The following is a 27038-nucleotide window of genomic DNA, read 5'->3' as shown; positions in this document are numbered from 1 at the left end:
GGTGTTTGAATAGCTTTAAGAATACAGAGCTTAGGGTATATAAAGATGGGAGCGAGAGCTGAGGATGGAAGGGAAGGATGAACCCGCATCAGGGAACACATCCAGACACGAAGAAACAGAAGTGTAAGCTAGGGCAGCAGCAAGAGGTTAACAGATTCAAGAATGACAGCTAACTTAGAAAAGGATTGTTACAGTTAGAAAACTGATTGGATAAGGGTCGTTTTTATTTGGGGGCCTTTGTTTCGGTTTGAAGTAGAAAGGTGAAATACAGAAGAAATAAAAGATATGAAAATAATGAGGTGATCAAAAAGAAAGGAGACAGCAAAAAGAGGGGTCCAATCTTCGAAGACATAAAAGGACAGTGCGAAAGTTGGAAGTGTTTCATTTGAGGAGTCAGTGGGACACCCAGGGTTTAGGACAGGGGAAAGCTTAAATGCTAATGAGGAAATGAAGGGGAAGTAATTAAGAGAATTTCTTTAAAAAACAGAATCTAGACAATGTAATAGAAGATCTAATGCAGATAAACCCAAGTCTTTAGGAGACTCTGAACTGAGCTCAGTCTTGAAAATTTATTATTCGTACATACTAGGTCAGAGACGCGCAAACTCCGCCTTCATAGGCCAGAGAGTATTTTAAGCTTGCATTGGTCTCTGTTGCAACTGTGCAACCCGCCATCGCAGTGCAACAGCAGACCAACAACGCACGAACAAATGGGCAGGGCCACGTTCCAATAAAGCTTTCTTTAAAAACACAGGTGTCCAGCCAGCAAGCAGCCATTTGCCAACCCCTGCTGCAGAATGTTTTATGATGCCATTTTAAATACAGATTTACTGAACACCTCGTTTTTACTAATAACGTAAGCCATAGAAAAAAAAGAATAGCCATCCCTTACAGGGTGCTTATGGTGTGTCAGACGCTTCGCTACATATTTTTAATACGTACTATTATACTTCACTTGACCCAAGATTATGAGGTATATACTACTATCTTCTTTATAGGGGAAGAAGTTGAAGACAACAGAGATTAATTTATCCAAGGTCACTGGTAAATGGTCAAACCAGAGTTTCAAAGGCAAGCTAGAACTTCCCCTTTCGGCAGTACGCTAGACGAGATATTGTGGAAAAATCCTTCCCACTGAGAACTATCACTGCTAGATGAATCACAGCACATATAGTTTAAAAGGCCATTTCTGATCTCAAAAGAAAGCAAGGGAATTCTCCACCAAACACCAAAAAAATTGGCCCCATAAAGTGGATAAATAAATGCAAAAGTTGGGACTTCCTGCTGGCAAATAATAATGGTAGGAACTTAGAAAAATCAAAACTGGAGATTACACAAGGGACCCTCAGGCCCATAAATAAACCTAAAACTCTTACAAAAAGAAAGACCTATGTTGGCTGTGCAAGGGCTCCATCCCTAGTGAAAGGTCAAATTACGAAAATAAAATATCCATCTCCTGCCAAAGAGAGAGGGAAGAAAAATCTGTCTCTCTCTATTGTAGCTTCAGGTGGACCCTTTAATCATGATGAAATGTCCCTTTTATCCCCGGCAATACTTTGGGGTTGAAATCTACTTTGTCTGGTGTCGATATGGCCACATTTGCTTTCTTACGCTTATAGTTGTCGTGCTCTACCTTTTTAAATCCTCTTTCAATTCTGCTTGTGTATTTATAAACAGACAGAAGTAATGACCACAAGACAAATGGATATAATCTCCAAAAAGAGATGAAATTAAAATCTAATTAGTGTCCTCAGAGAAATTAAAGAAACCTAAAAAAACTTGAAACAAAGATCACTATGGAAAAAAAGAGCAGTTTGAAAAATAGAAAGATATATTGAATAATCTAAAAGACAATTAATCTAGAAGTATATATTACAAAATAACAAAGACATATATAGATTATCTTGTCCATTTTTTCCATGCAATGAACAACCCTAAGTCCCAGTGGTTTCCAACAAACATGTATTTCTCGTTTATGTTAGATGAGGGATGCAGGATGGCTACAAAAGTCTTTGGTTCAGGAGAGCTATGCCCAGATGCAAGTTTCTAGAAAATGGGAAAGAAAAATTAGAGCCATAGAAAATCAATTCAGGGGACTTAAGGTCAGACTTAAGAAGACTTCAAGAAAATAAGGACAAGAAAAAAGATGAAGGAAATGACAAAATACATGCTTTAAAAAAGAAATTTTGTAGAGCTGAAGAAAGAGAGAAACCTCTAAGTTGAGATGGCCCATTGGGTATCCAGCAGAATAAATGACCAGTCACCTGGTCAAAATCACCACCTTCAGATCAAAACCTAGAAAACTCTAGAACAACTGCAGATGGAGAGAAATATGCTAAAAGGAATCTCAAAGAAAAAAATCCCCTGTGAAGAATGAGAATCGAACTGGAACCAGGCTGATCAGCAACACTGAGTACTCGAAGACAAAAGAACTCCTTCCAAGTTACGAAGAAAAGTAATTTCAATCTAGATTTCTAAAACAGGTCAAACTAAGAGTAAAGGATAAAGGCAAAAATAAGATATTTCAGTTTAAGACAAAGCCCCTAACAGTTAACGTTTTTGATCCTATGGGTGGATATAAGATGAATATATATTTTGAAATAGTCTTACTAAAGTAATGAGCGCCAATAAGTGGAAATAGAAACAAAAGCATCCCATTCACTCTAGAATTCATAGGAATATACTTAACAAGAAAAGCACAGAATATATACCAGAAAATAATAAAACACTGCTGAAGTACTTAAAAGAAGATCTGACTATATTTTAAACACCATCACTTTTGGATGAGAAGAGTTAATGTAAGTCATTAAGTACCTTAAAATTAATATATAAATGTAATGCAGCAATTCACATTGAGAGAAGATTGACCCAAGCAGCTATCAGAACATATCATAAAGCCACTTTAATCACATTAGAATGATAATGGCATAGGAATACAGAATAATCCCAGGAGTAGAAAAACTTAACATACGACAAATATAGTTTAATTCAGTGGAGATAATGTAGCTTGTCTAACAAATTAAACTGGGAAAACTGGCTAAAATGATATACAAGAAAATTTCAAAAGTATCTAGGAAACTACACAATCAAGTTAAAAACAAAAGAAGCATTTTAATCAAAATTGGACAGCCAGAAGATATTTTTAAAGGAAAAGAGGACAAAGGTATTTGTCTTTATAAAGATGTTTTTAAAAATCTGTGTATGGCAAAAGATAAAAGAAACATCCACTTGACAAATGACTGGGAAATTTTCTAATGAAGAAGTAATATTTATACAAAGAGCTCATAAACGGACAAGAAAAAGAAGATTCCAGTACAAAAATAGGTCAAGGGCCTGAATAGATGCTTCAATGAAAAGTAAATCCAAATGGCAAAAGAATTATAAAATTACTCAAATTTTCTACTACCTAGGAAAAATATACATCAAATACTTTCTACACCCTCGTCAAACTAACAAAACCTAAAAACTGCTGCAGTGCTTCTTTTTGGTGACCATGTGAGGGAATTCCCTCTAAGGGCTGCTGCTGCTGCTGCTGCTGCTGCTGCTGCTGCTGCTACAGGAAAAGTTCCCATTTTTTGGAAAGCAAGTGATCACATCTGTCAAAATCAAACGTTCACACGACCTATGCCCAGAAACGCCACCCCTGGAACCGTCTCAGATCCACAGACGCAGGCTGGCAGGTGCGGGAGGCTGCCTCCTGCGGCTCTGCTTGGCGGGACAAACGTAGAAATCAAACTCCCCTCACTAAGGGGCCGAGCGAGCCCGGATCGGCTGTCCGCGGCCTAGTACGCAGCCAGGAAGAAGGAGAGCGGCCCAGCCCGGGGGGGGGGGGAGGCCCGCACACCGATGTGGAGGGAACGGCTGCTGCAGGTCGAGGGACAGACACAAGCTGGGGGACACGCTCAGGCGGCAGCGCAGGGTCCCCAGGCTCGCTCCCGGGTCCCAGGGCCCTGCTTTCCCTCTCTGCCGCCCCATCCCCTCCTTGTGCCTTCTTCCCTTCTCTTCTAGATTCTCTAAGGACAGGATCCCACCGTGGGAAAACAAACACGTAAGACATGAAGGACAACTGGTGTCACAGCCAAGTGATTATCGTACCGAGGTTCCCTAAAGTGACGTGTGACCAAATCAGGCATGTGCGCTCCAGGAGCAAGTGGTTTCCAAACAGGCTACACTGTTCTTTTGGTGATTTGACCTGTGGTGACAGGTCAGTCGGGCTGTAATTGGGTTTAATTGGCCTCCCCCACCCCCGCCCCCCGCTGCAGTGTTCTTTATCTACATGCAAACTGTCAAAAAGCAGGAAAATGGGAGGGCGAGAGAGGGAGGGAAGGAGGAAGGGGGCTGGTTCATTCTCCACCTTTTTAGAAATGCCAGAGAGGTTGTCTTCAGTCTGTCTTACAAGCAAATGCCCCACTTTCCAGGATAACTGAGGGGAACCATGTCACCATGACAGCTCGCCCAAGGAGACGCGGATCCCTTTAGCAACAGACGATGAACTCAGCTCTGGCCTTTGTGGGACAGTGTGTGGTTTCCAGGGCCCAGGGAGGAGAAGAGTCTCTAGACCCCCTCCCCTATCCCTCTTGGTAAATTATTATCGGAGAGAGTTGTCAGAAACTAAGGAAAGTTCACACAAATCAAGTAAACACACTTGAACTTGCAAATGTTTTGTATTACTGGGCCTCAAGGGACTGTGTCCACATGAGCTGCCGTGTACCTCACACAGCAGGAGGGCTACGACCGTTTCCGGCTGACTTGAAGACAGTCCTGGACATGCTTGAATGTTATCCAAATTCTAATTTTTTTTTTTTTTTTTTTGAGATTTGAGACTATCCATTCATACCCAGTCATTTCAGGAACTTCTACCTCTGAGACGCCACCGGTGCTCCCAGCGGAGTCTAATCAGAAGCTGCCGGGAGGCTGACCTCTGAGGTCCTTTCAGTCACTGAGAGTCAAGGATATTACCTTTATCTAAATGACGACAGAGATCAATCAAGGTCATCCCGGGACCAGGTTACTCCAGGCCATACAGCTCAAGCTTCCTTCCTCCCACCCGACGACTCGGCCCATGGCCATAGCTCACTAGCCCTAAGGCAGATGGCAAACAGGACGCATGGCCTCTGGAACCCCTCACTCCCCCTTGGCTCCAAGGCAAGACTGACACCAGTTGTGGGGACACGGAGTGGGTGGTCACGGCTATTCCCTCACCCCTGGGCCCCAGCCTGAGAACCCCCGTCTGAGCGGACGGTACACCCAGACCCTCATCCTTAAGGTAACTAGCGGCCTTCAGGGACGAAAGAGGGGCCAACTCATTTAGTCCAGGAAGCCTCTGGATACTAAACATAAAGCTTACGCTTAGGAACTTCCCAGAAGGACTGAGTTGAGGCAGCCTGCTTCGCCTTTGGCCAAACTCGTTATGTCAATGGTCTCACTGTGAGCAGTGGACCTCCACCACCACTCTATTCAACACTTATTGCAAAACCTCCACATAAATCCACTCAGAGCAAAGCCTCTCAATCCTTTGACCTCCTCACCTACCTCCATTAATTCCACTTCTCCTACCCCTTGTGGTGGCAGAGAGTCCAACCAACCCTTCTTCCGCAGGCCGGCCTTTGCATAATACTCCGTAACTACAATATCATGTAACATGTACAAGTATTCTGTGCAATACAATGCACCCCCACAGGCACATACAAAGGGACTCCTCGCAGCAAACATGCCCGTTCCTTGGAAAGTCTTCTTTCTCAATGGCTTTAAAGGGCTTCATCATTCCTGACACTCTCCTGTGAATATTCTCAAGATTATCCGTGTTACTGTGCATCTGCGACACCCAAAACTGAGCGCCCTATTACGAAAGTGGACTGGGCAGCTCAGCGTAGAGTAGAAACATCTCGTTTATAAGTGTCATGCCTCCAGTGCTGCTACCAAAGGTCACATTCGCTTCGTAGAGACTACGTAACATCACAGGGTGTGTGGTTTATGAAGAAAACTCAAGAAATTATATAATCAAGAAATTATACTTCCTTGAGCCTACACTGTGCAGATAAATTTGGGAACTTGAATGAATGAATGACCCTATACTTGTCTTGATCCTATTTAATCATCCTAGGTGTGGGCTGTCTTAGGTGCCTCTGACTCTAACCCCTCCAGATCATGTTCACAACCAAGAATCCCTTCTACAAACTGCCTTTCAGATTCAATCTCAAAGCTCAGTTAATAACCCTCTTAACAAAGTACCTGTCGCTCCAGACATTGAGTAGACAGTAGTCTCTTTAGGATATTCCTCCTCCCCTGCTCCTGGTCTCACTGAATGGCATCACCACCTATCTCTTCAGTTTTACAAGTTAGTAATCTAGGAGGAATCTTCGGCCCCCTCTCTCCCTACATCCCGTCAGTCCAGGTCCTATGGAAGCTACCCCCAAAGATCACTAAGATCTACCAATTTGGCTTCAGTCTCACTGCCACTCCCCTTTTCAGACCAAAGACTTCCCATTGCCAAATACTGAAACAGCCACTTTCCCCCTTCCTCCCACGTGCCCACTACAGTTCAAACCTCATCCTTTCTCTCCCCGGTGTAAGATCCTCTCATGGCCCCGTACTGACCAAAGTCACTAATGTGCTCATAGGCCCCAGATTTCTCCTCCAACCTCAGTCACCACCATTTGCACACATCAGAATTCTGTGTTCTTCCCAGCTTTTACCTCAGGAACATATGCCCCGCTGTCTCTGATACTTTGGAAACCCTCTGCCCCCACCTCTTCCAACAAATATCAGAGTTTCACGCAAGTCTTCTTCTGTAGGCAGCTTCCATTGACTGTGCTCTCAAGAAAAGTGCAGATGCCCTACCCACGTGCTCCCCTGGCAGATCCACCTCATGCTATGATAACTGTTCACACTCACTCCAGCTTCTTTCTCCTTAGTCACATCTCCTACGACTATGGTTCACCTTCTTCACTCTTATAAGAACCCCTGTGATCACACCAAATGCATCTGGATAATCCAGAATGGTCTCTCCATCTCATGATCTTTAGTTACATCTGTAAAGTCCCTTTTACTCCATATAAGATAACATGTTCTCAGCTGCTGGAGTTTAGGACATGGACAACTTGGGGGACAGGAAAGAGGTCATTAGTCAGTCTACCACATAATGTGAGAGTTAAGAACCCGAGGGTGAAAAGCATTCTAGGCTAAAGGAACAGTAGGTGCAAAGACTCTCATACAAGAAGGAGCACGGTGCACTCAGCTCCCAAAGACACGCGATGGGGGTAGAACACAGAGAGGAAACGAGAGATGTGAGATGAGAAGGGAGATGTAAAGACGGGCAGATGGTACAGATGCGTGTTAGTCATACTGGGAACACGGACTCCAGTTCTAACAGCAATGGGAACCCACCAGAGGCCATCAAGCATTGAGAGTGGTATCATTAGATTTATACCTTTTTAGAAGGTCACTCTGGCCTTAGTGTCAAGAATGGATTGGAGGTGCCAAGGATGGAAGTGGAGAGAAATTTCAATACATTCCTGGAAAACATCTTAGAACATGCTTTCATGACTCTCTGCACCTTGTGTGACCTGCAATACTATTATCAACAATACCACCATTGATAACCAAATTTCCTGACATTTGCCATTGTTTGTGTAAATCCCTTCTCAATATTCGCAAGCACTCTGCTGCCGAAATTACTAAGCCTGTAGGAGGTGAGAAGATGAAGCCTCAAAATGTTATCTTGCACAGGTGGTTCTTCCAAACAGAAGCTGAGCCAACACAGGAACCAAGCAAGACTCCTGACTCCCAGCCCAATGCTTTTGTTGTTTTGTTTTGTTTTGTTTTAAGATGTATTTATTCCTGAGAGACACAGAGAGTGAGGCAGAGACACAGGCAGAGGGAGAAGCAGGCTCCAGGCAGGGAGCCTGATGTGGGACTCAATCCCAGGTCTCCAGGATCACGCCCTGCCCAAGGCAGACACTCAACTGCTGAGCCACCCAGGGGTCCCCAGACCAATGCTTTTGTACTTGGATTAATATCTTCCCCCAAAAAAACCCCAAACATCTTAATGAGCCCAATATGTTTTCATTATGACTTTGTAAACTGGATCTCTCTTACGAGCCTATTTTCTAGCCATGAAGCAGACAGTAAGGCATTACTGGTTGATGTGGTCACAAGAGTTGACCATCACTACCTTCACCAAGTCACTTGAGATCATTCCTCAAAAGCATGAGTCAACTTACGTCCAACATTCATTGGCTGAAGGAAGAAAAGAAATTCCTCAGAGCTGGTGCTTCATTTACAGTTTGGAGAATGGAGACAGCGTTCTGCTTATAAGTTAGACAGTGTGGAAAACAATTAGACTCTGAGCTTTTTGCCTTGTCTTTCCCCCAGCAGGCTCCTTGTTGCTCTCTGCTCAGCATAACAGGCCATTAAGCATGTTGGGTCTAATGTAATGACTCATGTAGCATGTTCGCTCCTTCCCATCACATTAATCACCAGTTTCTGTAATATCCTATTTGTTAAAACCAAGCAATAATGCAAACCCTCATAACAGAAACCCTCAATTAAAGGGAATTTGTTTCCCCTGCACCTCAGCACAAAGAGAAAGAATCAAATGACAGTGAAACAAGTTAATGGACATTTTAAAGAAACATTTTAAATAAACACTTCCAGTTGCTGGCATGAGGCCAGGACACAGGGAATTGGGTAAGAAAACCGGGAAAGACAAAAATCCCAAATCCTGAGTTTGCCAGTAAAGATGTAACCAGTTTCCTACCTATCACATCCACTAATACAGCAAATCACTCGAGCTGAGTCAGGAGTTAGTTCCAGCTGTCAAGGAGCTCCCATTCCGCTGGTGGGGAAAAAAAAAAAGCACTGCATTTGCCAAGGCGCTGGTTGCAAATCAGGCTGATTTCCACCCAAAGTGACCTACCCAACAAAAGAGATGGTCGTGTCATGGCAAAACCCAGTTGTTTCAGGCACTTCTGGATTCAGATATTCAAATATCCAACAGAATTATGTCTCTCTTCCTCAAAAATTCTGTTTTCTTCCATCTTGGTTTCTGTTACTTGGTTTCTACACTTTTGGTGACAAAATCAGCTCTAGCCACTGCAGGCTTACAGTCTACTCATTGGGAAAAACCAGTGGAAAGGAAGAGTGTCTTTTCCAATCACGCCAGCAAAAGTACTGGGCTTGACTCACCAGACTGCATCTTTTTTTGAAGCCATGACTGGGGTCAAGGAGACAGCACTGTCAATGGGCCAAGTAGCCCCGCTCCTTGCCAAGCAAGGGAGGGTGGTCGGCACCACTTAAACCACATGAGCTGAGAACATGAACCAAAACCTCAAGGAGCGCTTACCAAACCAAAGAGAACTGGATGCGGGCCAGACAAAAACTGCAGATGCCCTCCACAGCTAGCAGGTGTTTCAGGTTAGGGACGCGTGTAGAACATGGGAGGACACGGAGGAGGAGAAGGGCTAATTCATCCATGAGCGGGGAGATCAGGACAGACCTGTTGTGCTTGAACGAAATACTAAAAGGTAAATAGGTGCTCGCTCCACCTCGAAGACTAAAGGAAGTTGCTTTCCTGAGCAAAATCCCAGAGCCGTGAAACCGAGGGGCTGCTGGGGGAAATGTAGGGAATCCTCTACTTCTCCTCCTCCCCAGCTCTCCTGTCCTCACACCGGCACAGGTACGCCCGCCTCCACCTCGGGGTTCCGCCTGCTGTAGGTCCTGAGCTGGGACTCAGAGGAACATCAGGTGTACCCAAAGGCCTCCTCTTCACCGGCCAGGGAGGCTAAGCCATCAGATTCCCAGCAGTAAAATCGAGAGCCACACAGAGGAGACCAAACTCCAGGGCTGCCCTTTGTGATTCCTGCAAAGCCAAGTCCACAGGATGAACTTCCTGCTTGGTCTCTGCGTATTCCATGTCCAATCCCAAATATCTGCTGAGCTGCTGCTATGGGCCAGACCGTGCTCTAGGCCATGGGCATAGAAGGTCGCTCCTCTTACGAGGTTAATTTCTAGCTAAACAGGGGCAGACGATAAGCAACACAAACAAATAAACACATATAGTCATACGAGAAAGTGCTGAGTGTTGTAAGTTGGGTAACAGAATGTGAACTAGGGAGGCAGCAATTAAATGAAGGCAAGGGCTTCTTTAGTTAGTGTGATCCGGGATGAGGTGAGAAGCCAACTTGTGCAATGACTTAAGTGCCATGAGGCCGTGCACAAACCTTGGAAATAGCAGAAGGTACGCCAAGTTCAAAGGTAAGCTTTGGTCTGTTTGAGGGCTAGAAAGGGAATCTTTCTATAATAATCCTGCAAAACCAGAGTTCAAGGCTGAACCCCAACCTTACTAAGGCTCCAAGATTTTTCCATCTCTTCCTCAAAAGCTGGAATCCTTCTGCAATAGCAACTGTATCATATTTTAAGCATCTACTATATTCCAAGGACCACAACAGAAAAATTTACTCACATTGCTTGCCAAATCCCCTGAACCCTGAAAGTTAAATACCATCACAGTCAACCAAATCTCAGAGCAGTTCAAAAACTTACTCAGAGTCATACGGTGGAGAGGGGGCTAGCTCAATATATAAAGAGAGATCTCAAAAATCTAGATATTTCTCCGTTTCATCTCTGTTGGAATAAACTATCTCTATGCAGGATTAGGTGATGGAAAATATACTGCTAATTCTTCCCAAAGATTAAATGTGGAGATCATTTTCTCCTGAATCTGGACTTCAGCTAGTTAAAATCAGGAGAAAAGTGTTAGAATATACACAGCACACCACATTAATAAAAGAAAGGATAAGAACCCTATGATCATTGCAATCGATGGAGAAACAGCATTTGACAAAACACAACATCCATTCATGATAAAAACCCTCAACAAAGTAGGTTTATAGGGAACATATCTCAACATAATAAAGGTCATATACGAAAAACACGCAGCTATTATCACCCTCGGGGAAAAACCGAGAGCTTTTCCTCTATGGTGAGGAACACGACACAGGCGACCACTCTCGCATCGTTATTCGACATAGTACTGGAAGTCCTAGTCACAGCGATCAGACAATGAAAAGAAATAAAGGGCAGCCAAACAGGCAATGAAGAAAACTTCAATTATTTCCAGATAGCATGATACTCTATAGAGAAAACCTGAAAGATTCCAGCAAAAAAACTGCTAGCTACAAAATCAACATACAAAAATCTATTGCATTTCTATCTACCAATAATGAAGCACCAGAAACAGAAATTAAGGAATTGTCCCACTTACAATTGCACCAAAAACAATAAGATACCCAGGAATAAATCTAACTAAAAGGGTAATAGACCTATACTCTGAAACCTATATTGTTAAAATATCTATACTGGGCAAAGCAATATATACATTTAATGCAATCCCTATCAAAATACTAACAGCATTTTTCACAGAGATAGAACCTAAAATTTGAATGGAACCACAAATGACCCCAAATAGCCAAAAACAACCTTGAAAAAGAAAACCAAAGCTGGGGCATCACAATTCTGGACTTCAAGTTATATTACAGAGCTGTAGTGATCACTACGGTATGGTACTGACACAGAAACAGACACAGAGATCAATGGAACAGAATGGATAACCCAGAAATGAACTCATAACTACATGGTTAATTAGTCTTCAACAAAGCTAGAAAAAATATCCAATCATTGGGGGGAGGGGAGTCTCTTCAACAAATGGTGTTGGGAAAACTGGACAGCATCAGGCAAAAGATTGAAAATGGGCCGCTTTCTTATGCCAAACAGGAAAATAAATTTAAAATAGATTCAAGACCTAAATGTGAGACCTAAAAACCATCAAAAGCTTAGAGGAGAACACGCAGCAACCTCTCTGACATTGGCCACAACAACTTCTTTCTAGACACGTCTCCTGAGGCAAGAGGAAACTAAAGCAAAAACAAACTATTGGGACCACATCAAAATAAAAAGCTTCTGCACAGTGACGGAAACAATCAACAAAACTAAAAGGCAACCTATGGAATGGGAGAAGGTATTTGCAAATGACGTATCAGATGAAGGGCTAGCATCCAAGATCTATAAAGAACTTATCAAACTCAACACCCTAAAAAACAAATAATCCAATTTAAAAATGGGCATGAATAAATATTTTTTCCAAAGAAGACATACAGATAGTCAATACACATGAACAGATGCTCAATGTCACTGATTATTAGGGAAAAACAAATCAAAACCACAATGAGATACCACCTCCCACCTGTCAGAATGGCTGAAATCAACAACACAAGGAACAACAGGTGTTGGCAAGAATGTGGAGAGGGGGACCCTCTTGCACTGTCGGTGGGAATGCAAACTGGAGCAGCCACTCTGGAGAACAGTGTGGAGGTTCCTCAAGAAGTTAAATACAGAACTACTCTAAAACCTAGCAATTGAACTACTCAGTATTTACCCAAAGAATACAAAAACACTGATTCAAAGGGATACATGCACCCCAATGTTTATAGCAGCAGCATCTATAGCAGCCAAATTATGGAACCAGCCCAAGTGTCCACCAACTGATGAATGGATAAAGAAGGGGGAGGGATATATATATTACATATAATATATATGTAACATATGTGTATATATATATGTAATATTCCAATATATTGGAGTATTACTCAGCCATCAAAAAGAATGAAATCTTGCCCTTTGTAACATCATGGATAGAACTAACGGCTATCATGCTAAGCAAAATAAGTCAGTCAGAGAAAGACAAATGCCATCTGATTTCACTCAAAACAAATGAGCAAAGGGAAGAAAAAAGAGAGAGAGAGGGGAAAACCAAGAAATAATATAGAGAACCAACTGATAGTTACCAGAAGGGAGGTGGGTGGGGGATGGGTTAAATATTGATGGGGATGAAGGAGCGCCCTTGGGATGAGCGCCAGGTGTTACATGGAGGTGCTGAATCACTATATTATCACCTGAAACTAATACTACACTGCATGTTAACTGACTGGAATTTAAACAGAGACTTTAAAAAGAAAGAAGGAAAATGTAGTGAGCACACTAAGGTTATATAGCTTAGGGCCTTTGTCAAAAGCAAGAACTGAAAAACAAAAGGTTAATCACGGAGCTCGTAATTTGTCTACACAGCATTTTTAATGTGTTTTAAAGAGCACGCATCTCTAAAGAAGATCTGTGGCAGATGGGAGGAAATAGTCAAGTTATGGAAATTCTGCATCTACTCTGGAAGAGTCACAGTGACACTTCACATATTAATGACTATCAAGTCCTACAATAAAGAAACCTCTTTCTTTCACTTTGCTTAACCCAACATCGCCCCAATGTATTGAACCCCCGAACTCCTCTTTCAAAATCATGTAGACATATTCCCTTGAACCACTATTCCTTACAATCCACTGGGTAAAATGTTGGTCTACAATAAGGTAGACAAATAATCTCTCTCCAAGATCACTCTGGTGGCTTATTAACAATAGTAGCTCTGACCCGTTCACATCTCACTGTGTCTCTGTGCTTGGTAGCTCCCTCCACATACACACACACACACACACACACACACACACTCATTCTGAGCTTGACCATGGGACTTACTTTGGCCATTAGGACAACCAAACACATGATAAAGGAAGAGACCTGAAAACCACGTGTGTCCTGGAGCCTGCCCTCTCTGGATGCTCTTGGGCCCACTGTCACCATCATGTGAGGAAGCCCAAACTAGACTCCCGGGATATGTGGAAAACACAGACAGCAGAGAGCATCATACCTTAGGTCTCTCCTGCACCAAGCAGCTGCCAGCTAACCTATTAACTGACCAATGACACATGAGTGAACTCCAAGTTGAATCGCCCAGCTGAGCCCAGTCCAAATTGCTGACCGACACAATTGTGAGTTGAGGAAACGATTGCCATTTTAAACCACTGAATGTAGGGCACCTGGGTGGCTCAGCAGTTGAGTGCCTGCCTTCAGCTCAGGGCGTGATTCTGGAGCCCCAAGATCGAGTCCCACATCGGGCTCCCTGCGGGGAGCCTGCTTCTCCCTCTGCCTGTGTCTCTGCCTCTCTCTGTGTATCTCTCATGAATAAATAAAATCTTTTTTAAAAAACAAATAAGTAAATAAACCACTAAACGTTGAGATGATTTATTATAAAGCTAAAGCTAACTGACAGACACACCCACTAGCTGAACAGTGTTGGCACTGTGCTCTGAAAAATCCTAGAAAATGAAAAAGCTCTGGAAAATGAAGACCTCTTGGTTTCTATATTTACTTCTCTTTTGGGCCAGAATATTATCACCTGAAATCATGAGATTTTTTTTTGTTTTAAAATCTATTTTAAAAATGAAATCCAAAGGTTCTCACCACCTATTCTTTTCAAATAGAGGTAAACACACCTGAATCTTAAATGTCTAATTAGTGACATATTCAGGAACTACCTTGGAGGCTCAGAAAGGAGTTCACCTTGATCACACAGCATCATCCTTTTGTGGACTAATATACCTCCCTTTGTCAAAACAAACATGGGCTCCAATTATCATAAACCAAGTAAGCACATTACAATTTTTAAGAGGCTTCTAACCCTCAAAGATTATTCTGATCCAGGGAACCTTAAAATTAATAAACTGTGAAAGGTGTATCTTCAGTCCTTGTTGGATGAAAATGAACATTAATACCCTGCTGATGAATCATTAACACATCTCAACAGTAAGAAATAAAACAACACTGTTACTTTCACGGGGAGAGGCCCAGTTAATTAAGTCGCTAGCAAAGGTCAGAATGCTGGAACTTGGGTTTATGAGGAACTGCAAACCTGATAGGTTTTTTAAATAATTATATTTCCACTGGCCACAAGAACATTTTTAAAATGATATCAAAAATCGCAAAGTGGGAGCTTACAGGGAAGAGAGAGGAAACAGACGCTCAGAAAGTCATCCCAGACATGTCTCCCTTTCCAGCACACACTGTGAAAACATAATTCTCAACTCATTAGGGAAGCAAAGGTATGAGTGGAAAGAAATGCTAATTATGCATTAGCTCAGTTAGCTAAATTCAGATGGGATAATATCACATGGACTAATAGAATAAGTCATAAAATCTTAAATTCTGGTCAGGCTACTGCACATGGCTTTTAAAGAAGCAAGCTAGTTCCTATTCTCCAGTAACCACAAACTGGAAGATGGGAGTCACATACATGAGCAGAATGGCAAAATTCACTCTGGAGGAGCTGATCATCAGTGAGTGAAACCTACGGAAATGAAGGGTGGAGGTCAGCTCTTACAGCAATGTCTGGGAATGTCCTCATTATAATATACAACCAATGCTGGGGTTGGAAGAGCACACATTTAGTGGAAACTGGGAATTCAACCTAAGGAAACCAAAAAGTTAACTACCAGGCATTCATAGGCATTAAAGCAATCATTTTCCTTTGTTATAAAAAGGACAATTCCTCTGTTCTCCTGTTGATGGGCACGTGGGCGGTTTCCATTTTGTGTATTATAAGCGGTGCTGCCATGAACTGTTTTGTATGGACCTCCTGGTGCATGGGTCCAAGTTAGATTAGGGCTGCGGTTGTCATTAAAGTCCACCTGAGGAGTTCTTACAGGACATTGAGGCCTGGGCCCCGTCACAGACCAAATAAATGACTGATTCAAATCACAGGGGTGGAGGTGGGGAGGTAAGAGAAGAGAGGGGTGGGAGGGGAGCAAGAAGGTGGAATGCCAAGCCTTTTTTCCCAACATATAATTTGTAAATATTCAAATTTCACCTACCAATTGTCCAAAATGTATTTTAGGCTTGTTTTCTCTCATTTTCCAGTGGAGGACCCTGTCTCGATCTATACCTTGCATTTACTCATTATATCTCTGTGATCTCTTACTCTAGAACACTCTCTCTGCCTTTTCTCATGACATTGACTTTTTAAAGAGACCAGACCAACTGTCTTAGAGAATGTTGCACAGTCTGGATTGTTTCCTTATAGGCTCACTTATCTTGACCTTCTATCCTCTACATTCCTTGCAAATTGGAAATTAGGTATGGAAATTTCATTACATTCAATTCGACAAACATTTTCAGTAACAGCACTTCCCAGGTGATGCTATGAACTCCTATTGTATCACATCAGAAGACCAGTGCTGCCAGGGTGCCCCCATGTAGTGGTCCCAGGTCTGGCCACTTGACTAACGAGGTAATTGCTCTATCTCTGCAAAATTACTTTTTCTCCATCAAAATTAAGATGAATGGCCTCATTGGTTCCAGGTACCACTGAACAGGAATGACTCTCCAACTTGTCTTTCACAATTGTCTACCATTTCAGTGGACAAACTTGTAGCATTTGGAGTCATTCAGGAATTGTGAGGAAACACAGTGATAATCACCAGGTATTTTCCTTCCTCATTTAAAAGCCTAAATAGGAGATTCATTATAGAACTTACTAAATATCTACTCTCTTTCGGACCCATTCCCCTTATCTCCTTTATTCCTCACGGTAACTTTATGAGGTTATCATTACTCTTATGATGTTAAGAAAAAGGGAAACTGAGGCCCAAAGGGATCAAGTCACGGGCTTACCAAGTAAGTGCTAAGCTAGCATGATTCCAAAGCCTCTTTTCCCTATTCAAGTCTGTCTTTTCTCGTAACCAGTATCATTTTCCCCCGTAGGCCTGAAGCCCTAAGTGAAAGAGACCAAGCCATCTGTCATTTCCCTCTTGGTTGGAATCAAAGTCTCCAACCACTTTCATAACACTTTTGACACTGTTCTCCTCTAGGGTTAAGCCACATTGACTCCATTCCAGCAAACTGAGTTTTCTGCAGAAGAGTAAGCAACATTTCCTAGAGGAGCTACCCGAAACCCACAAAGGTTAAGTGCATGACAGAAAGTCACACAATAAATCAAAGACAACAGTGCTTCTAAAGCAGTGTGGGGCTTGTGTTGAAAAACGCAGCTCTCCGTGAAACTCGGCTCCTAAGGATACGGCGGAACCGGTGCACATCACGACAACGGAAAGGTCAGTCAAGGATGCATGACCTTGAATGGCGTGACACTTGGAACAAGAGGTTCAGACTACAGAAATAATTACGGCTAAAATTGACGGGGCAATTTTACGTCCAGAGCTTTACCAGATTACCTCTAGTCACTGTCACAACAATTCTAGGGGCTAAGTACTTAATGAATCCCCACTTTGTAGGTGGAAAAACCAAGCACCTTTGATCCTAAGCAAACTAGTTGACCTGGAAAGTAAATCCAAACGCTCTGCTCATAGATCCATACTCTGAAGCGTTTACAATATTTCCTTACCTGTAAGAGCGTTAGCTACAAAACTAACACAGAAATTCCGTGCTAACAAGACCTTCCTCTACAACATTGCAGTGAAAACAAAAGCTCTAGAGTCCGCCCACCTCGGTCGGCGTCAGTCTATCCAGGTTCACATCCCAGCCTCTGCAACAGATTGAACTTGGGCAAGATTTTTAACCTTTCTTTAAAGATAGTAATAGTTCCCACCTCATGGGGTTGTTGGGTTAATGTATACAAAATACCTGGAAGAACAGCTTTTAGTTAGTAGTCCGGAGATGTTAATGATTATTTTTAAACCGTTTTCTTCCATTTCCTTCACTGCCACTTCAGCTCTCCTTATTTATCACCTCAGTGATTATATTCTCTAAAGCTCATACCTGTTCCTTTTTGAATCCATTGCCATCTTTAACAATAAGACGATTTGGTCTTATTCGGCTATTAAATCTTTTCACCCACTTCTCATTAGGGACCCACGATAACCTCTGAGGAACTCAAGAGAGTATTATCTGCTCTTGTTGATGAGGAAATCTTTTTTCGGGGGGGCGGGGTCAGAGAGAGGCAGAGGGAGAGAGGGAATCTTAAGTCCGCTGCATGCCCAGTGCAGAGCCTGGCGTGGGGCTCGATCTCACAACCCTGAGATCGTGACCTGAGCCTAAATCAAGAGTCAGACACTTACCCGACTGAGCCACCCAGGCACCAGGTGAAGAAATCTTAATTCAGAAAGACTAAATGACCTAAGGTTGTTCAACTATTGAATAAAATAGTTAGGCCCAACCCCCCTGCCCCCATGTACTGCCTCGCAAGTTTAATATCCCTTTACTAATAGCACATCACCTGATGGTTGCCAGAGTCCAGTCTTCCCAAAATACAGCTCATACTATGTCACTTAGCATGAAACCCTTCAATGGCTCTCTTTAAGTGGAATAAAATTCCTCACTCTACAAATATGGGGGAAGCCTACATTCCAGTTTTGTCTCCTACAGCCACTGTTTCTTCAAATTTGGTACCTCTTTTGCCCCCATATGATCTCTTTCCCTCTGGAATACCTTCTCTCTCCTATCATATCACCACTTGTTAAAAGCCACGTCCATCTGTTCAATCCATCTCAACTACCAAGAATTACATAAAACTTTCACCCAATTCCCACAGCTCAAGTGAGCCGCAGTTCACCACTCTACCTATACCACTTACTACCCTGTAAGGTGTTTGAGGGCAACTCTCCTAACCTCTAACAGAAAGCTTGGCATAATAGCATACACTCAACAAATACTTGTTGGATTAAATTAGAGTTATGCTCCAACAAACTCAAGACCAAGGTAAAGAGTTATAAGGAAGTACCAATACCCTGACTTGTGTATGCTTAGGGACTGGAACGGCCTCAACTACCACCCCAGTTATGTCCCCAGTGGCTCTTGCATTTGCCTTTTACTTCATGTCCCCACTACAGTTCAGGCTCCGGTCCCTTCCCTCCCCACAGCTTTAATGTTCTAATTGGTTGTCTACCTCCTATCTCTCACCATTCCTATCCATCCTTTCAAGGCTGCCAGGTTAATCTTCTAATAGTGCATTTCTAATTATTCAATCAAATAATTTCACTAACACCAAGAAATATTAGTTAAGACCCACTCCAGTACAGTCTATACCGCAGGAGCACTTGCCAGTGAAAAAGGCTGCCAATACCCTCCAGGTAGGTAAGACCCAGTATGGCACCAGCCACTATGGGATGTCTAAAATATTTTAATGGCAAGTGGGAGTAGGAAGTTGTAGGCAAGGCAGACAGAAGGAAGGCTATAAAGATAGACCCCAGGACCACTTCAAACGACCAGGCTTGCTGTGTTATGTTAGGAAAAAACCATGTCCTGCTAATTCAAGAAGTGGCCGGCAGCCTGGCCTTCGTTCAAAGTGGTCACCAACCATCTTGACAGCAGTAGTCATAAAGAATTCTTGAACCTCATGGCCCCAACGCTCTGGTGGTATAACTGAGCCTCTTCATTCCCCAGACTACTCCCCAAAGGAAGTCAAGTGATCACACTGAAGCTGCAGAGTTCAGGCGGGTAGAGAATGTGATGCTGGGGAATGAACCTGAGCTTTAGACACAAGCTTGAGTTTGAATCCTCATCTACCATTCTGTACTTACATGATGGTGAGGAAGTTACTTAGCCTCAACTCTGATGTCTTAAAAACAGGGATACAAACATCCTCATAACTGGGTTGTTTTAAGGATGGTGGGAGGTAACACATATAACAATACCAACACATCAGTTTATTAAAGAAATACAGGGATCTCTGGGTGGCTCAGTAGTTTAGCACCTGCTTTCAGCCCGGGGCATGGTCCTGGAGACCCGGGATTGGGTCCCACGTTGGGCTCCCTGCATGGAGCCTGCTTCTCCCTCTGCCTGTGTCTCTGCCTCTCTCTCTCTCTCCCTCTGTCTCTCATGAATAAATAATAAATAAATAAATAAATAAATAAATATAAATAACCTTAAAAAAAAAAAAGGAAATACAAACGGACCTAAAGGGTAAAAAGAATAGGCAAGACTTCCTAATGAGGTCAGCCATAAATTTGCAGAACTCTGAGTTTTGAGAAAAGGTATCAGGATGATTCTGCAGACCCTCTAATTTAGTTTTAAGGTACTCCCTTGATCCGCAGGCATGCACTCATTCAACAATCATTAGCTGGATTTCACTCTGGACTAGGCATAAAGAACTTTGGTTTTATAAATAAATAAACAAATAAATAAATAAATAAATAAATAAATAAAGATAATAATGATAATTGGTCTCTCCCTCGTGTTGCTCACAAGTAAGAAAAACAGAAACAAAAGCAAATAATCATGGGCTCACAAAGGAAGGGGGTGGTAATTGTCTAGGAAGATAAAAGAAGATTTACTGGAAGAGGTGACGTTTGAGTTAATGTTGATGAATGAGTGGCTGGTTCCAGGTTTCTCTTAGGGAGAGAACTATCTGATTAGGAAAGTGTTCTGATAAAGCTTACCTAGAGGAGGGGAGACCTTGAGAGAAAGAGTTGGAAAGGGACACTAAGGGAATGCTAATCTTTTCTGCCTTGGAAATAGAAATTTAACTGGTAGTAAAAATCAGAGAAGGGAGAGCAGGACAACATGAATAGCAACTGGTCATTGAATAAACCAATGAGAAGTCCCTATATCTAAACTTGCCAAAGTACTCAAAATAGCCCATTTTGATTTTTTTTTTTTGTAATGCGACAGACTAAAGTCTCTTCCCTTCCCCAAACTGCCATCAATTTCAAGCACAAATGTCTTGAAGTTTAGAAAAAATCCATTGAAAAAGAACAAAAACAAGTTCATACGCAGCGTGTCACAAAGGAGAAGAGAAAGACCACCATGGAATGTGAGACAAAAGTAACACAGAGTTCAGCGGAAGAAAGAGGTCAGAGCCAAAGGTACTAGAAAAACCCTGTGGGAGAGAACAGGACTTCCTAGGGAACAAAAACAGGGCAGCAGTCACTTGAATCTAAATCTCAAAGGGCAGCATGACCTCCCTGCAGGAGGGGAACAGCACAAGAGTAATTCCCCAACACAGGAGTAATGAGAGAGCCGAAGGAGATGGGTAGGAAGAGCAAAAAGACAAGGAGAACGTGGAGCCCCCCCACATCCCCCTGCCTGACTGGCCTTTTTTGAGACTATTCCTTTTGTAAGGGTAAGAATCCTACCTTTGGGGTCAGTCTAGGATGCTGTTTCTATAGTTTCATCTCTGCACTCCTAGAGCCCTCCCTCTGTGCTTCTACCACCGAGTCTAGGGCAGTCTCCCCTGCACAGAGTTACTCATGTCCAGGAGCATCACGTTCAGGAGCAGGGGCAAGGGCTTACTCACCTTTGCATCGTGGACGCACAGCATAACACACATGGTAGGCAGCGCACAAATACTTGGTAACCGAATTGCACTAATACTCTCCCGAACTCGGCTTCTAAAGACGTAGTTGCAATTAAGTATCTTGGTTTTCTATTCTACCTACAATATTATTGATAAAAATGGTTTCCATTTATTAAGTTCTCACTCTAAGGCCAGGAATCTTACTAGAAGCTGTAAGCATAGTGTTTATTCTTTACAAAAATAGGCCATTTTGGAGAACCTACAGTAGCACCTGGCTTGTAGGGAATATTCAAGAAATGTTTCTTGAATTAATGTATGAAGGAAAGAAAGAAGAATGGGAGACCCAGAGAAGTAAAGGGACCTGCTTTAGGTCACCCTGGTTGTTAGCGACAAAGCTAAACAAGGGCGCCCAGGTTCCCTGCTGATCTAGCACTCTTCACATTATAACAGTGTTAGACAGGAATGATCTTGAATGTTCCTTTCTACTTATAGGCTGAATAATGGTCCTCCAGAGAGGTCAGTGTCTGAATCCTGGGACCTGCGAACACGCTACTTTAAATGGTAAAAGAGTCTTTGCAGATGTGATTAAGGATTTTGACATAAGATGTAATCCTAGATTATCCAGGTAGATCCAGGAAAAAAAAGAAAAAAGAAAACCGTGTCCCTGTAAAAGGGAGACAGCCTGAGATTTGACGACAGAAAAGGAGTTCAGAGCAATAGGGCATGAGAATCTCTGAAGCAGCCAGTGCCAGCTTTTAAGACAGAGGAAGAGGCCATGGCCCAAGAAGTGCAGGCAGCCTCTAGAAGTGGAGAGAGCAGGAAACATTGCCTCAGAGGCTCCCCACGGACACGAGCCTCCCAACACCTTGAATTTAACCCAGTAAAACCTATTGCAGACCTCTGTCCCCCAGAACTGCGAGGTAATAAATGCGTGTTGCCCAAAGCCACTACATTTGTGGTAACTTGTTATAACAGCAATAAGAAACTAATATACTGCTCTAATAATTTTAAATAATAGGTCATAAATGTCATACAAGCACTTTCTGGGTCTTAATTCATCCCACAGTTTTCTACCAGAAGTTTCTTCTTGTGCTAGAAACATGGACTTCCATTCATTATTAAACTGATAATATGAAATGTCCTCTTCCCCAGGAATCTGGAAGGCTCTCCTGGGAGAAGATACTCTGCAGCCTTCCAATTTCTGTTGCTGCTACCAAGAAACAACTCTCATTCTAATATTTCCTTTATGAGGAATCTGATTTTTCTCTCTGGTTGCTTTTCAGATAATTATTTCCTCTGGTATTTAATCTACCATTTCATTATGCAAGACTGAGTCTTATTTAACCTGACTGGGATTTTTTTTTTTTTTTTATTTACTGAATCTGAGGATTCATGTCTTCCAAGTCTGGAAAATCCTCAACCACTATCTCTTCAGTATGACCTCTTTCCAGTTCTGTCTACCTTGGATTCCTACTAGACATATATCGTATTCCCTCATTTTGTCCTTTGATAATGATTTCAGAAAACTATGAGTAACTCAAAAACAAAACCAAAAAACAAACCCACAGAAGTCAGAGATTATATGTTCCCAAGCCCAATCTCTAGACCAAAACATAAAGATATCTACTACCAGTGAAATATTCGATAGGTCAGCCAAAAATTTGTGAATTTTTTAGGTCTTTGGGGCTACATTTTTCAGTTAAGTCAAATGAAGGGCCCACCGTAATGTAGCTCTCTATACATTTTTTTTTTTTTAGGATAGAAAGAGTCTTGGATCAATTTTTATTGTGCAGTATTTCACAGAGACCAAAAAAAGCACAAATGAAATATACATTAATGTACAAAATATAAATATACAAACCATCTTTAAACCATCTTTAAATAAGATTTTCAACTACAATCTCATTTAAAAAAAAAAAACAGAATGCTACCAATAGCGTTTTAACCAACTATGTGCACCACCCTACTCTAAAAATACAAATTCCCACAATATTTCTACCAAAGTAACTACTCAATTTTACATTTATAATTCCCTTTCACAAACATGTACATTACAAAACGCTACATGGCGTAGCGTCACACGGTTTGGGCTGTAAATGGAACCCTTCTGTCTGTATTCTCCAGTATTTGTGTGTCTTGCTCAACACTGTGAGCATTTCATCAGGTTCATGTACGCAGTTGTCATTCATTTACTTTGCTGCTTTTCACTGTTCCAGTGCATAAGTGCATTAAAATGTATTTACTTGTCATCCTATGCATGGACTCTTACGTAAATGTTTACAGCTTTATTTTACTAATGATACCCTCACACAAACTTCCTGTACCTGTCTACTAGGGACGCATAAGGGTTTCTCGGGGGTTTGTAATTCTGAGTGGACTGGGCCAGTCACGGGAGATCTGTTACATTAGTTATCTATCTTATCCATCGCTGTGTAGCAATGTTACCACAAACCCGGCAACGTAAAAAGATGCACACGTATCATCTCCCAGAGTTTCTGCAGCAGGAGTCCCAGTGCAGCTGAGCTAGACCCTTGCCTTGGAGGGCCCTTCACAGGCTGCAGCCAAGCTATGAGCCAGGGTTGAGGTCTCCTTGAACTGTTCAAAGGGGGAAGAATATGTTTCCAAGCTCATGTGCTTTTTGAGGTTCAAGTAGTTGTGGGCTGTTGAACCGATGGCTTCAGTTCCTCACGAGCCTCACCCTTAGGTGCTTGTTCAGGTGGGCGCCAGCACGGGGTGACTCACCATGTGGCAGCTGCATCATTGAAGCCAACGAGCGAGGGCATCTGCTAGCAAGCCGGGGTCAGAATTGTGCGTAGTCTACTTACAGGGGGGACACCGCTTCACTTTTGCCATATTCCACTGAAACACGTCACAGCTCCTGCCCACACTCCGGGGGCAGAGGTTACACGGAAATGCAAATACCACAAGGCAGGCATCCTTGGGAGTCACCAGAGTCTGCCTACTGCCCTTGTCTTAAACCACACGACATAATCCCAAATTGTTTTCCAAAGCAGTTGTATCAATTTATATTCCCACCTACAAGAACTAAAAATGCTTAGTCTTTTACATCCTCATCAATAATCCTTATTGTCACACATTTTTATTGCCAACTGTTAGCTATAAAATATGTCATCTAGTTATGCTTTTAACTTTCATTTCTTTGATTACTAATGAGGCTTAACATCTTTTCCCAGATTTAAGAGTCATTCTTGTTTCCTATTCTGTGAAATTACACTTGCAGTCTTTTGCTCTTTTTTCTATTGTCTGGTTTTACTCATTGCTTTTTACAAGTTCTTTTGTTATTTGTGAATATGGATTCTAATACCTTGCCTATTTTGTATGTTAAAATATCCTTTCCCAATTTGTGGCTTCTAGTTTTGCTTTTTTATGGTTTCAGAATACTTTAATCTTACTTTTTGTGTCTGAATTTATCAACGTTTTACTTAATTTTTTGTGTTTGGAATATTATGCAAGATCCTGAAGCCATAAAGATATTATGCTATCATTTCTTACAAAGAAGTTCTTTTTAAAAAAAGATTTTATTTATTTATTGGAGAGAGAGAGAGAGAGAATCTCAGGCTGACTCCATGCTCAGCTTGGAGCCTGATGCAGGGCTCCACCTCAGGAGCCTGAGATCATGACCTGAGCCAGAAATCAAGACTCAGATGCTCAACTGACTGAGCCACTCTTTTTTTTTTTTAAGATTTTACTTATTTATTTGAGAGAAAGAGAGAGAGATTACAAACAATTTCTAAAAATGTCTTCCTACACATTTATATCTTAACCCACTTGTAACTTTTTGTGATGTAAAGAAATCATCAATTGTTTTTCCATATGAGATCCCTTTGTCCCAGAAGCATTTATGGAGCAGTCTATCCTCATCCCAGGATAGACTAATATGTTTTCATATATAAGGTTCACCATATATGTGAATCTGTACCAAAATTTGTTCTTAGCTTTCATTGTGCTATTGCTCTAAATACCAATAAAATGCCCCCTGGTATACTAAAGCTTTGCAATAATTATGGGTATCAGGTAGGGCAAATACCCCTCTGCATTTCTGAAACCATCTTTTCTCTTATCTTACCTATTTCTAAATTCATTAAAATATGTTTATCAGGGCACCTGGGTGGCTCAGTCTGCTAAGCGTCCGACTCTTGATTTTGGTTCAGGTCATGATCTCAGGGTCATGAGGTCAAGCCCTGCATTGGGCACTGCTCTGGTGTGGAACCTGCTAGGGATTCTCTGTCTCTCCCCTTTGCCCTCTCTCCACAACCACCCACACGCACTCTCAAAACAAAAACAAAAACAAAAAAAAAAGAAAAGAAAAATTTAAAAATGAGATAAGCTTGTCAATTTTATTACTAAAAAAAAATCTGCTGGAGATTTTGATTGAAATTCCACCAAATTTTAGAGTAATTCGGAAAAAATAATGTTAAAATTTATTTTATATATTGTTTACTGTATGTGAAGCACTGTTTTAAGTGCTTTACAGGCACTAACTCATTTATTACTGAGTACTACCTTGTAATGCAGATACCACAGATGAGGAAACCAAGACCCAGAGAGACGTTGTATAGATTGTTTATGTAAAAGAAACTAATAAGTTATAGGGCCAGGATTCAAATATAGATATTCTTACTCCAGAAACTCTATTCATATAACCTCTTGTTGACACTGACTATTTTAGTTTCTTAGGCTGCCATAATGAAGTACCACAAACTATGTGACTTACAACAATAGAAATGTATTGTCTCAGTTTCTAGCAGCTAGAAGTCCAAAATAAGGGATCAGCAGAGCCAAGCTCCCTCTGAAACCTGTAAGAAAGGACCTTTCCTTGCCTCTTCCAGCTTCTGGTAAGTCCCACTCTTTGCCTTGTGGTAATATAACTCCAATCTCCACCTCTGTCTTCACATTGTCTTCCCTCTATGCATGTCAGCTTCTGTGTCCACAAAACACCTTTTTATAAGGTTGTCAATATTTAGTTAGTGGTATTCTGACCTCATTTAGTGAGAACCATTACTTTTGTCCATACTTTCAGAAGAAACCATACATAGTAGGAACATTAGACCATCTCCTGGGGTCCTTGCCAGGGTGTTAGATCTTGTGTCCCAGGAGAGGGTTCTAAAATCAATAAACTCTCCCTTATCCAATTTTAATTTCTGACTCTCTTGATCAAGCACCCTTGGAACACAGTCTCACATATTCTTCCCTGGTTTCTACCAGTATGTATCTGGTTAGGTCGTAGAGTTCCTTGGAGTATGGTCCCTTTCTTTATTGGGTTTGGTATATTTCCATTTGGATTATACGGCAACTTTAGCCTTGTTATATGGCCAAGAGGAAGCGGTGAGGCAGAGCCTAATGAGGAGGATATCCTACTTATACACACTCAGATGTTTCAGGGAATTAACCCAAAGATCCCCATTCCAAGTGTCAGGGTCTCATTCTTTCCTAATTGGGGTCTTGACCTTGGTGAAGCACACATGCCTTCACTGGAAGTTTAACTACTTTCTGGAGCTCAAATACTCTTTAATTAAGTCATAAACCTGGTCCTCAGCTTTCTCTCACCTCCTATCACAACAGAGGCAATCCTCTTTCCTGGCTCTCAAAGAGGCCCTAAGGCTTTTACATTTGGCTTTCAACTGCCTATTATTCATCTTCGATCTTTCATTATCTTTTCCTAGAGCTTCAACAGAGCATAGTAATAGCTATGCAATCCCTTTGTCTTTTCACTTATAATTTCCACCATGTTTTACAAATACCTAATCCTTCACACTAGCTAGTACACTGGCTTCTAGCAAAATACCCCAAATCCCCACCAGTGGAAGTGTTCACAACTGGATAACCAGAGACTGTGTTCCTCCCGCCACCAAGTGATGGGATCCTCACGGCCCACTGAGCAGTACACGAT

Source organism: Nyctereutes procyonoides, unplaced genomic scaffold (genome assembly GCF_905146905.1).
Source record: "Nyctereutes procyonoides isolate TBG_1078 unplaced genomic scaffold, NYPRO_anot_genome, whole genome shotgun sequence".
NCBI classification, from domain to species: Eukaryota; Metazoa; Chordata; class Mammalia; order Carnivora; family Canidae; genus Nyctereutes; species Nyctereutes procyonoides.
This window is presented reverse-complemented; position numbering follows the sequence as displayed.